The following is an 11,399-nucleotide window of genomic DNA, read 5'->3' as shown; positions in this document are numbered from 1 at the left end:
GGCGCTCTCATTACATTAGATCTATTTTAACAGAATTTCAAAACCATAGAAGAAATTAATTTCTGGAGGTCAATAGGATCCAGTTTCACTGTAATCCAAATTTTGTCCTGCTTTGGCATCATAGTACCAATGTCGTATTTTATTTGTTTCCTATTGTATCTTGTATTCTTAGATTTTAATAAGGTGGGTTTTTCTTTCACTTTAGTTGTTATTTGTATTGGGTGGAGGTGTCCAGGTGTTTGTTGTGAGGGGCTGCAGAGGTGTGGCCGGAGCTGCCCCATGCTGGACACAGCCAGTTCCACGCAGCTCCAGCAAACCCACTGCAGGGTACAGCTGAGCCCCACAGCCCCAAGCCAAGGTGGTGGCACCTGAGGGTAAACACATTTGAGAAAGGGGAAAACACTGTAAGGCAGTGAGAGGTGGGGGAAAATGTGTGAGAAAGAGCCCTGTGAACACCAAGGTCAGAGAAGGAGGATAAGGTGCTCCAAACACTGGCACAGACATTCCTCTTCAGCCTCTGGAGGGGACCAAAGTAGAGCAGTTAATCCCCTGCAGACCACGGAGTATCCCATACTGGAGCAGTTAGACATTTTCTGAATGACTGCTGTCTGTGGGCAGGACCCATGTTGGAGCAAGCAAAACATGAGGAGGAAGGAGCAGCAGACTGCTGCTGACCCAAATCCCCTACTCCCCATGCTGCCAGGAATGTCCACAGGGAAGGAGGGAGAGGAGTTGGGAAAGAAATAGTGGAGCTGGAAAAGGGGTAGGGGGAAGGTGATGTTTTACTTTTGCCTTTGTTTCTTACTGTCCTACAGTTTTAACTGGCAATAAATTTTCACCAAGTCAGCTTTTGTCATGACATGTCCATCTGATGATGTGCCCATGCGGAAGCCAATCTCCCTCTGTTTAACTAAACCCATGAGTTTTTCTTTTCTTCCCCTATTCAGTCACGGACATGGAGTGAAGGACCATCTGGGTAGGCATCAGGAATCCAGTCAAGGTTAATCCAACACAATGCTAAAAAGAAAAGAGAGAAAGTAGGGATTACCAAAATATTTATTTGTTCAGTTTACTTTTCTTTCTTGCCTTTTTTTTTCTTGAGTATCTAACTTAAAGAAAGCAAGACAGATAAATTAAATTGAGCCATTCTTGTATTAGTCTGATTGCTAACACAGAAAAATAGAAAAGAAATTACCTAGCAATGTATATGTAGCATGAACTTTCAAGGCTTCAGTTCAGGCACTGAGTCTAAATGGATTTAGTTGTAACCTTGGACAACCTTTGATTTTAACAGCAAGTTTTCTCAACGGTTCACTCTTTGAAGCTATACTGTTATTTAAGTATGTTTGCAATGTTCTTTGAAATAAGTGACTTTTATAGACCCTACTAGACAGCATGAAACACAATACTGCATAATGTTACATGGGTATACTTTATTACGACCCACCCCTCAAAGTACAGAATCAGTATTGTACTCTCTGAGAAATACTTCAAGGTAACATAAAGTTCAAACTAGATTGTAACTTAGAGGCTGGTAAGTTCATAAGTTTGCTTGCTGCAACTGCCATACTGTTTAACCATAATATATTCTTAACATAGCTATTTTCCTCTGAATGTCCAAGGATGTTCTAGGTTTGTTTTCATTTGTTCTGTGCTATTTACTAGAATTAAGGGAAGAAAAAGCATACAGAAGAAATTTACCTGGCTGCATTCCTAATCTCTGCATTTGCAAAAACAAGCAAATTTTAAAAAATCATGTCTATCATCAGTGTATATCACATCTAAATATCATCTGCCTCCGTATTCTTCACAACATTTGGACTAACTAAATGTGATATCAAGGATTCAGCATGTGTGCAATTTAATTTAATAAGGGCCATATTGACTGAGATCTAAACTGTTGTTCTGAGAAATCTCAAAAAATACTTCCTCAGAAACATACATGACTAATTTCAGCACCATGTAAGCTCCTTTTTGGCAGTTACAGTGTACAAATTTTGAAAAATACATTTTTAAGAAGGGCAGTTGTTTTTATTTAGATTCATAAAAAGCTCAACTTGATGGATTGATCAAAGTGTTTTAAAATGTAAAATTTCCCTTATAACTAAGTACAATGCAGAGATAAGAAAAATGTAAATTCAGTAATTTAAAGGTCAAACCCATTATATGGAAGCAATCTGAATGTCAAATCTACCTTTTCCTCAAGTTTTTCCTATCTTTTTCCTCCTAATTGTGTTTGTCCAGTCTTTCCCTTTGGCCTTTTCATTTATTGCAATGACTTCTCCATGGTTTGTTACTTTTCCATCTTCTATCACTTTTTTGCAGTATTAGAAAGACAACAAGACCTCTCTTTTTCAGTTTATTATTCTTCCTCTCATGTTTTCCCTGTTTCTTTTGGGAACAGGAAATCCAGTCTAAACAGAATACGGTCAAGTATTTATTTGCCTTCCCTGGAATCATTGAAGGTATTTTTCATTTTTAATCTCTGTTATCATTAATACATATATTAAGTATCTTATCTCTTCATTTGCTCTTTTACTTGTTTCGTACTTTTCCTTATTCTTCAGTATACTTTCCCATTGCTTCAGGTTTTTTATTTTCCTTCATTGTTCTTGATCAAGAAAAGAAAAATTCCAAGTCCTGCAGGTGAGACAGAATAACTTGCAACAGTACAGATTAATCATGGATGTCCTCTTGCACTGTGAGTCAGACATGAGTCAGCAATGCATCCTTTTGGTGGTGAAAACTACCAAATATATTAGAAAAAGGATATATTACAGATCAAGCAAGTGGTTTATTTCTCTTTATTTGGTATTTGTGATGTCTTAGTTAGAGAATCACCTTTGATTGTGGCCCCCCAATATGTAAAATGTTTAGACAGCTCAAACATATTTCATATGAGGAGATATTGAGGCAGCTGGATTAGGCTGCATGCAAGAAAGCTCACGAAGATCTAATCATGGTCTTCTACCACCTAGAGTGTTATAGTACAGAAAGGATTAGACACAGAGGTGAAGAGGAAAGAAGAATATGTTCTCAAGCTGTAATAAAATGACAAAAGAATGGTTAAGTCATTGTGTCTCTTATGATTCTCATAGAGAAGCTGCTGATGTACAGCCTGGATGAGCAGACAGTGAGCTGATTGGATGGGCAGGCCCAGAGAATGGGTTGATCAGTGGGCATAAAGTCTAGCTGAAGGCCAATAACTAGTGGTGTACCCTAGCAGTCAATACTGGCCCAGTCCTGTTTAACATCTTCATTGATACAGATGATGCAACAGGGTGTACCCTCAGCAAGGTTGCTCATGACACAAAACTGGAAGGAGAGGCTGATATGCCAAAAGGTCATGCTTCCATTCAGAGTGACCCTCTGTGACTGACTAAACCCCTAGAGGTAAAATGTAACTCACTGGATTAACTCCTAAAATTTTAAAAGATTCAGTGGATATGAGCCAGGGCCGTGAGCCTATAAAACTCAGGGAATAATGCAGGATGACCACAGCTATTGCAAAGAAGCTTAATTTTATCTCAGCTGGTGAAGCCACACCTGGAGTATTGTGTCTGGTTCTGGGAACATCAGTAGAAAACAGGCCTAGAGAGATTCCAACAAAAGGCCACAGAGAGGATGAAGAGACTGGAGTCTCTCTCATATGAGGAAAGGCTGAGGTAGCTGAGGCTGTTCAGCCTAGAGAAGTGAAGTCTCTGAGGGATCTCATCCATGTCTGTACGTACTTAAGGGGAGTATGCAAGGAAGAGACAGACCATTTTCAGTGATGCCAGGGACAGAACCAGAGACAATAGGCACAAACTGAAACACAGATGGTTCTCTCTGAACATCAGGAAAGGCCTTTCTCACTGTGAGGGTGACTGAGCACAGTTGTTTGCGGAGTTTCTTTCCTTGCAGTTATTCAAAAGCCGTCTGAACATGATCCTGGGCACACAGCTCTAAGTGGCTTTTCTTAAGTACGAGGTTAAACCAGGTGACTCTCCAGAAGTCCCTTCTAGCTTCAATGGTTTTGTTTCTGTGATCTTAATCTAAGAACCAGGGCAGTAAGAACTTTTATAACTTGACTCAAAATTACATGTAAAGCAGTGTAAATGGGAAAAAAAAAAAACCCAACGTTATTTGTGTTGATAGGAAGATATATTGGATTGGTAGAAGCTAGATGGGTTAGAGGTATATTGCTGGTGAGGATGGAGACTTGCAGCCAGACAGAAATGATGGAATATGAAGGATGTTTTGATCACCAAGGAACACAAGTGTATTTTGAAAAGAATGCACTGAACTGTCTAATTGTGATTTTGTACCTTAAACAACCAAGATTTCACTATCAGTGTGAGATTTACAAATATCTTCTCTCCATTTCTGTATTTCTCAGGTCAACTTTCAGTCAGTTATTCTTCATTCAGGAAATCATCTCCTCCCAGGCCAAGAAAGGGCTGGCTAATGACACATATGTCTTTCTGTCAGTCTCACATTTCCTTTTGAATGGAAATATTGAATGCAGTCCAAACCAACATACAGTGTTTAACATACAAACTGTGTATGTATAGTGTGGATAGTCAGGAGATGAGAAAACCGTGGGAAAACAGAGGTCAAAGCAATATCAAAGTATTGGTTGAATTTGTGTATGTATACCATGGTATACAACATGAACCTGGGCTTAAACACTTCCCAGTTATTTTGCTGAAGACATTAATTAAACCTGCAAGTTAACTTTCTTTTGGAAAACAGCCTCTGAGAGCCATTGGGAAGGAGCCTTTGGGAAAGAACCATATTGTACCCTGGCTGGATGATGAGAGAACCAAAACTGTAAGGCACAGAAAAAATTAACACACTTTTCCCACTGTATGAACACAAATAATGACCAAAAAGAAAAAATAATCAAATAATAATAATGTTCTCATTTGAACTTGACACATTTCTTAAATGAGCTAGCAATCACGATGTCAAATTTTGTTTGGAGATCCACAAACACAAAACCTGATGACTGCCCTCTGTTTATTGACAGTATGACTCATCTCTTAATACCATTAACATTTTTTCTCTGAACTCTGATCATGCTGAGTCTAAATTATTAGCTTCAGCAGTAAAAGTAGTTTAAATCATAACTTTGCTAATACTTAAGCAGTTTTTCAACTGTTACTTAGCTTTCTCAGGATCTTCAGTGATTGCTGAATTCTGTCATGTTAAAACCATTAAGAGAATGGAATGAGACTTGAGTGTTTTGGAAAGTGGCATAATTTCTCTATATATGTCTCACCTCACTGAAAATAATATTTATTGAGATTTTTAAAAAACATGGAGTTTTTTTGGTTATACTATTTTTTTTTAAAGAAAGACAATAAAGAAAGTTACTGCTAACTTAGTATACCTCTAATGCATGGTCAGATCTCAATGTTTATTTGAAGCCTTTTTTATCTCTGTACTTGCCTTTGTAAAACAGAGGATGCCTGCTGAACCATGAAACAAAACAATTACATTTCTACCCTACCAGCTCCTTCCTCATACATGCTCTCTTCCATTCCTCTGTGAAAGGATGAGAAAGATGAATAAAGGAGTTCAGACAAATAGTTAAATCTACTACTGAATCAAAAGAAAAAAAAAAATCATATGTTAAAATTGTCATGTTGCATAAACATCCCTTTAAACTGGCTATATTTTTGTTTTGTTTTTAGTTGTTGCTTTTCTATTCCAATTTATTCTAATTGGCCAGAACCACACCATCCTGAAAATCGCCCTTGACTACCATTATTTTCTTGGCAAGACAGGTGTTCTTGCACAGTGTGCAGCAGAGCAAGAGATGCAATTCCAAGGCAAATTTCAAGTGACTAATTCCATGATATAAAAGGCAAAGGAATTTCATCAAATGAAATGGTGACAAAATGAAGTTTTGTTTGCAAGTGGAAATATAATAGAATGCAGAGCAGCCAAAGGTAAATACTGAATTCACAAAGAAATGTATTACTTTATGAGCAAATTATAGTCATTTGTATTCTCAGCAAGTAATGGTGTTGATTGATATGAATTAACAAGAAATTAAAGTAAGTGGCATTGAAATTCTTTTTATTTCACATCTTCGTTCTTGTGTTTGTCATGTATTCTGTAAACTGCAAAGATCTCCTTTCATGTAGCAGCTCAGACTGTGCAAAAGGTTCAGAGTCCTGCTTTGCAAGTGATTGTCAAATATTTGTCAAAAATCTACTGATGTATACTTTCTGGAATCAGGCAACACACATAGAACTAAACCCTTGATGACATTCTGCATTTTTTCAAGCCACTCTATTTTTAATAGAGATTTGGAATTGAAATTTTTTTTTTAACACTGTCTCCTTGCTGTTTATTTAACTCCCCAATGACACAATTCCTCATCCCTTTCTATCAGAATATCACATAGCCCTTCTTAGCTGTTCATTGCCAGTTGCCTGCCGTCCCTCGGTTTGTCACTCCATTCTACTAGAAAAAAAAACAAACAAAACCTTTGTGTCACATGGTAAACTAGGTCAGAGAAGTGATCTGAAACTATTCAAGGCCAGGTTGGATGGGGCTCTGAGCAACTTGGTCTGGTGAAAGGTGTCCCTGTCCATGGCAGGGGGGCTGGCGCTAGATGGTCCTTAAGGTCCCTTCCAACCCAAACCATTCTATGATTCTATGAACTGGGGGGGAAAAAAAAAGAAAAAAAAAAAAGGGATATTATGAAAGGGAGAGAGGATGCATTTCAAAGGGGGCATGAAAAGATATGCAAGCTTGTATGAAACCATACACGCAGAAGCACAAAGTTCTGATACAAGCTATACTTCCATCATGCTCTCATGCTCTTTAGATGTTTAAAACAGACTAATATAGCTCTAAAATATTATATAAAAAAGGGATAGTACTTCTAATACTGTTTCATAGAGAAAAATAAGAGTTTGAAAGCAAAATACAAAGGCACAAGGTCACCTGTAGAAATTTTACTTCCTCATATGTCATCTTGCACCCTAGATTTTTGGGATAAATTCTGCAAGCCATATTGACAAAAATCTGTTTCTGAATATCCTGGCCAGGAGCTGTTGTCATAAGCATTTCCAAATTACTGTATCTACAAAGCACTGAATTAATTGGGCATAATATATTTTTGGCATGTGACTTCATAAAATGTAGCATAATGTCACGAAACCTACCAGCCTGAACTTCACTGTTTGCAGAGGTGACAGTCTCATGGGAATATTTTCAGCTCTGAATGCATGCAATTTGTCTTGAAAGTAAACTGTTGGCTCTTCCTGATGCAACTTATTCTCTATCCCTCTTTTTCAATAGCCAAGCCTGATAAGATGGAATTTTTTTTTTCATTTAGATCACATTTTCCTCACAACTTAATAAGAAAGAAGCAATTAAGAATATCTCATCGAAACTCTCAACACCCACATAAAAAAAATTGAGAAAAGAATCTCAACTGCTGTACAATAACAGCTAACTTTAAAATACCAAAAGAATACATGTACCTATACCTCTGTGTATATATGCTTATGTTTCATATATGAAGATTTGTGCTCATGCAAATGTATTCTTTTTCCTCTTTATGGACTTGCTGAAGTACTTAAGGCATAACAATTTTTATGAAACAAATGACTGCAGACAATGATTAAAGAAAGTCTAGTTTGTTTTAGAGCATATAGTGCTAAGAATTGCCATTTCGAGATGGTGATCTCAACAACATCAACCCTGTAATTTGAAAACCAATTTTGCAACTGATGAGCTATTTCATATGGTGACTCTATTGCCTCTGTACAGAATCAATGGTTTATTTCACTGAAGTACTCAATTTTGCACTAGTTCTTCTGTAAAACTTTATACAAAAAAAAAAATTCCTGAGACAGATATGCATATAGATGTTCAGCTCAAGAAAATGAATGTTTTCTCCAAATGGATTATCTAATTTAATACCAAACTTTAATAAATTGTTTTGCATTTTAGCTATTATTGAATCTATTTTTTTATTAATTATATAAAATTATACCAGAAAATGTATTTTGAAGAAACATACTCATTTTGAATACTTCCAGGAAATAACATTATCAAAGCAAATTGTTTTATCATACAAATTTGAAATGGCAAATACTGTATTTTGAGGAAGCAAAAATGCATCACTTAATGGTACTGTTTACATTATTTTACATAGTAGGAAAAGTCTAATATTCTACATATCTTATTTTTTACCATATTCTAATATTTTAAGATAAAAAATAAATCATTCATGTTTTAAGATCAGACAAATGCTGAAGTAATGGCATTTTTCTAAAGAATGGTTATTTTGTTTTCCTACAAACTAAATTGTATACTTGCCTTCTTCTAAACTATATTGGTGCCAACACTTGAAAGGTGTCAAGGTGAATTGCTTTTTCTTTTATAGTTCGAATCATGCTAAACAATGAGACTCATAAAGTGACTGTTTTTTTGTTTTGTTTTGTTTTTTAACTATTGCTGTTATAGTTACAAGGAATGGGGAGTAACCACACAGGACAAAATTATGACCTTTGCAAGAATAGAATAAGGGAGGAAGAAACACACCAGCTCAACAGTTTTTCACAAGTAAACAATTTGATATCACTGTATAGCATGTTACAGTCTGGGTTAGTAATAGTCTTATTAGGTCCATGTCCTATTCATTGCCAAGGTTTTCATGTGTCTCTTAACAATTTTTTTGTTACACATTATAATAAACTGTCTCAGAGGGCATGTACAGACATTTCAGTGAACAACAGATGAAAACAAAAGCTAATGAGAGAGTAATAAAGGCTGGCTTCATTTTTCACAGCAAAGGTAAGTGTTGATACCTTGATCCCACATGGCACACTACCAATTTCCCTCAATGGGAAATGGGTAGTTTGCCTGCAATGTACTGGAGAACAATAAGTCAAAAGAAGACCCCATCTAAGTAGTACTGTAAATAAAAAAAAAAAAAATTAAAGTATTTATAGACTGTGGGATTGTCAGGGCCAAAGAAGATGAACAGCTGTTGTAAACAAAGTACTTGATGACTTTAGCTGTATGAAAGGAGAAAAATCTATCTCAGAATTGTTACAAATGTAGGATGTGTAATGAATGTGAATGTGTAAACCCAGAATAAGAGTCAGGTTATACATTTTTCACTGTATCCAAGCTTTTTGTGAGGTGAATTACAGTTCTTTACAGTTATTACAACTGCAGTGGGAATTAGTGCTTGTTTCTACACATGCAACATCCAAAAGTTATATTATATCCCACTGGATGACAGTGTTGCTGGATTAGAAGTATTAACTTCTTTTGAAAATGTAAAAAGCTACTTTCTAACCCGCGACAATTATCTAGACAAAGCATTCTTTGTCAAGCTTGTAATGTCAAAGAAACTCTGCAGGGAGCTCCCTACAAGGAGAGTCCACCATCTTGTTTTTGTCCTGACAGCCACATGGAACTAAGTTGAGGTAGTGAACATCTTTTTGCGGGTAAAACACCTTCTTTTTGTATAGTTTTGTTATCAATACCGCAGTTGTTACTGTCCATTTCTTACCTCATTGCTTTTAGGCTTCAGTAAATTGCTATCTTAACCCAGAGTCTCTGCTTTTGTCCCTCTCTTATCAGAAAGGGTGAGGGAAGGGGCGTGGCCTATTTGGAATTTAATTTCCAGCTGGTGTTAAAAGCACCACAACGTGTAACTACTTAAAGTATCAGGCATTTAAAAAGAAACAAAGAGATTAAAACTAGAGTCATTGTTCCTTCTAAATTAAAAGCTTTTTTCACAGTTACGAACAAACAGGCAGGGAGGGAGAAGAAATAAAATGGCACATTTGATAAAAAGATATATTGGAGTCAGGATGAACCATCCAACACTTAGACCTACTCAAAAAATTATACTGCTTCACTAAACATATATGCTACCCATTATGCATATGTTACCCATTATTTATTATTTAAAAACAAGGTTAGATATTAAATCATATACAGAATATTATACATAAATTTAAAACTCTTTCCAAAGGGTATTTTTTCAGGTAATACCTATGGGCACATTGTCATTATTACTTAGAAGACATTGAAATATGAGACATTTTCATTTTTAACTGTGGGCATTGAAAGGAAGGATCCTTTCCACTGTGTGTTGCAAGCAAAAAGCCAGTTGAGCCCTAAGGAGGCTGAAGAGGAGGAAGGAGTGCATAATGGAATGGACCAAATGGGTAGCTGTTAGTGTGAGTAGACCAGGGAAGAGGGACATGATGTATAGTTGGGAAAAAGAGAAAAGCTCAGGTTTTCAAATGCTGAGTCTTGACAATTAAAAGGCCAATCCAGATAATGTATCAGAAAATAGGGTATGAAAATTACATCAAGGCTGAGGAAAGAGATTTGTGAGTTATCATGGTAGATGAAATATAACTTAATGTGGTGATAAGGCAGAGAGAACTAAAAATGAAGCTCTGAAGGACAAAATTTTCTTAAAAGAGAGACAAGTGGAGAAGGATAGCCAAAGGATATTTTGAAGGAGAAGCTGGAACGAGTGGGGGGAAATCCACAAGAAAATAGGGAAACAGAAGCTAATTAATGTTTTCATTGCTTTGCTAAGACTCCTCTGTTGGCTAGTATATGCTATTTGAATGAAATCTGGTTTCAACAGCCTGGAATTCACACGTTTAATGAGTTTAATATTGACATAAATCTGGACAAAAAAAACCTATTGTCAGGGAAGGTTGAGTTGGCAAGATGGGAATGGCTGCTGTTTCTGTCTAAAGATAGTAAGTTTGTAAAATCTTGGTTTTCTTGTTTTTTTCTTGTTCTTTTTTTTGGTTGTTTTGTTTTGTTTTAACATCTGTAACTATAGTCTCATCGATATCTCCTTTTTCTGCTGCCATGTGCTGACCACTGCTACATGGATTCACTTTTGTTATGTGCTCTGCCAGATATTAAGTGGTTGCTCCTATCTTATTCACTTGTTGTGGTTTGAAAATGAATTGATAGCATGGAGATTAACTAGACTTGGCTGCCGAAGCACATTTAGTCACAGATACATTTGATGTGTACATGACCTCTCTGCTTCACATCAGTCATGGGGAAGATACAACTGGCTGAAATTCCCATGGTGCCTGGCAATTGGATGTTGCTGTCACTATGGCAATCACTTTATCATTAACTGGCTAGTTGTAGGGAGCCACTTAAGCATAAACAGAGTCTAACTGGGCCCAACCCTCTCTGCCAAAATACTACTGTGGCCTGTTTCACACTGCATGTCTGCCAAGGCCAGAACTCTGTTCTGGTATGGTATCGATCATTTGTCTTCATGTCTCTTTACTATTCAGCTTTTTTTATATCTTGCCCATTTACACTACACATTGTCTACAACTGCTGTTTTATCCCTGAATAAGAAAAACAGATCCTGACCTGAGGTACTA

General features: G+C 36.6%; 1 long non-coding RNA gene across 1 annotated transcript; it reads right to left on the bottom strand.

The window, feature by feature from the left end:
- Positions 1-764: 764 nt before the first annotated feature.
- LOC138118763 (uncharacterized) lies at positions 765-9,608 on the bottom strand. The gene is made up of 2 exons (XR_011155280.1): positions 9,530-9,608; positions 765-1,017 (listed from the first exon to the last, which is right to left on the bottom strand). It is a non-coding gene; the product is annotated as an uncharacterized lncRNA (long non-coding RNA).
- Between the last annotated feature and the right edge of the window lie 1,791 nt (positions 9,609-11,399).

The sequence above is a fragment of the Aphelocoma coerulescens genome, chromosome 1, assembly GCF_041296385.1.
Source record: "Aphelocoma coerulescens isolate FSJ_1873_10779 chromosome 1, UR_Acoe_1.0, whole genome shotgun sequence".
In the NCBI taxonomy this organism is placed as follows: domain Eukaryota; kingdom Metazoa; phylum Chordata; class Aves; order Passeriformes; family Corvidae; genus Aphelocoma; species Aphelocoma coerulescens.
Note: the sequence above shows the minus strand (reverse complement) of the source record. Positions and strands in the feature narration are given on the sequence as shown.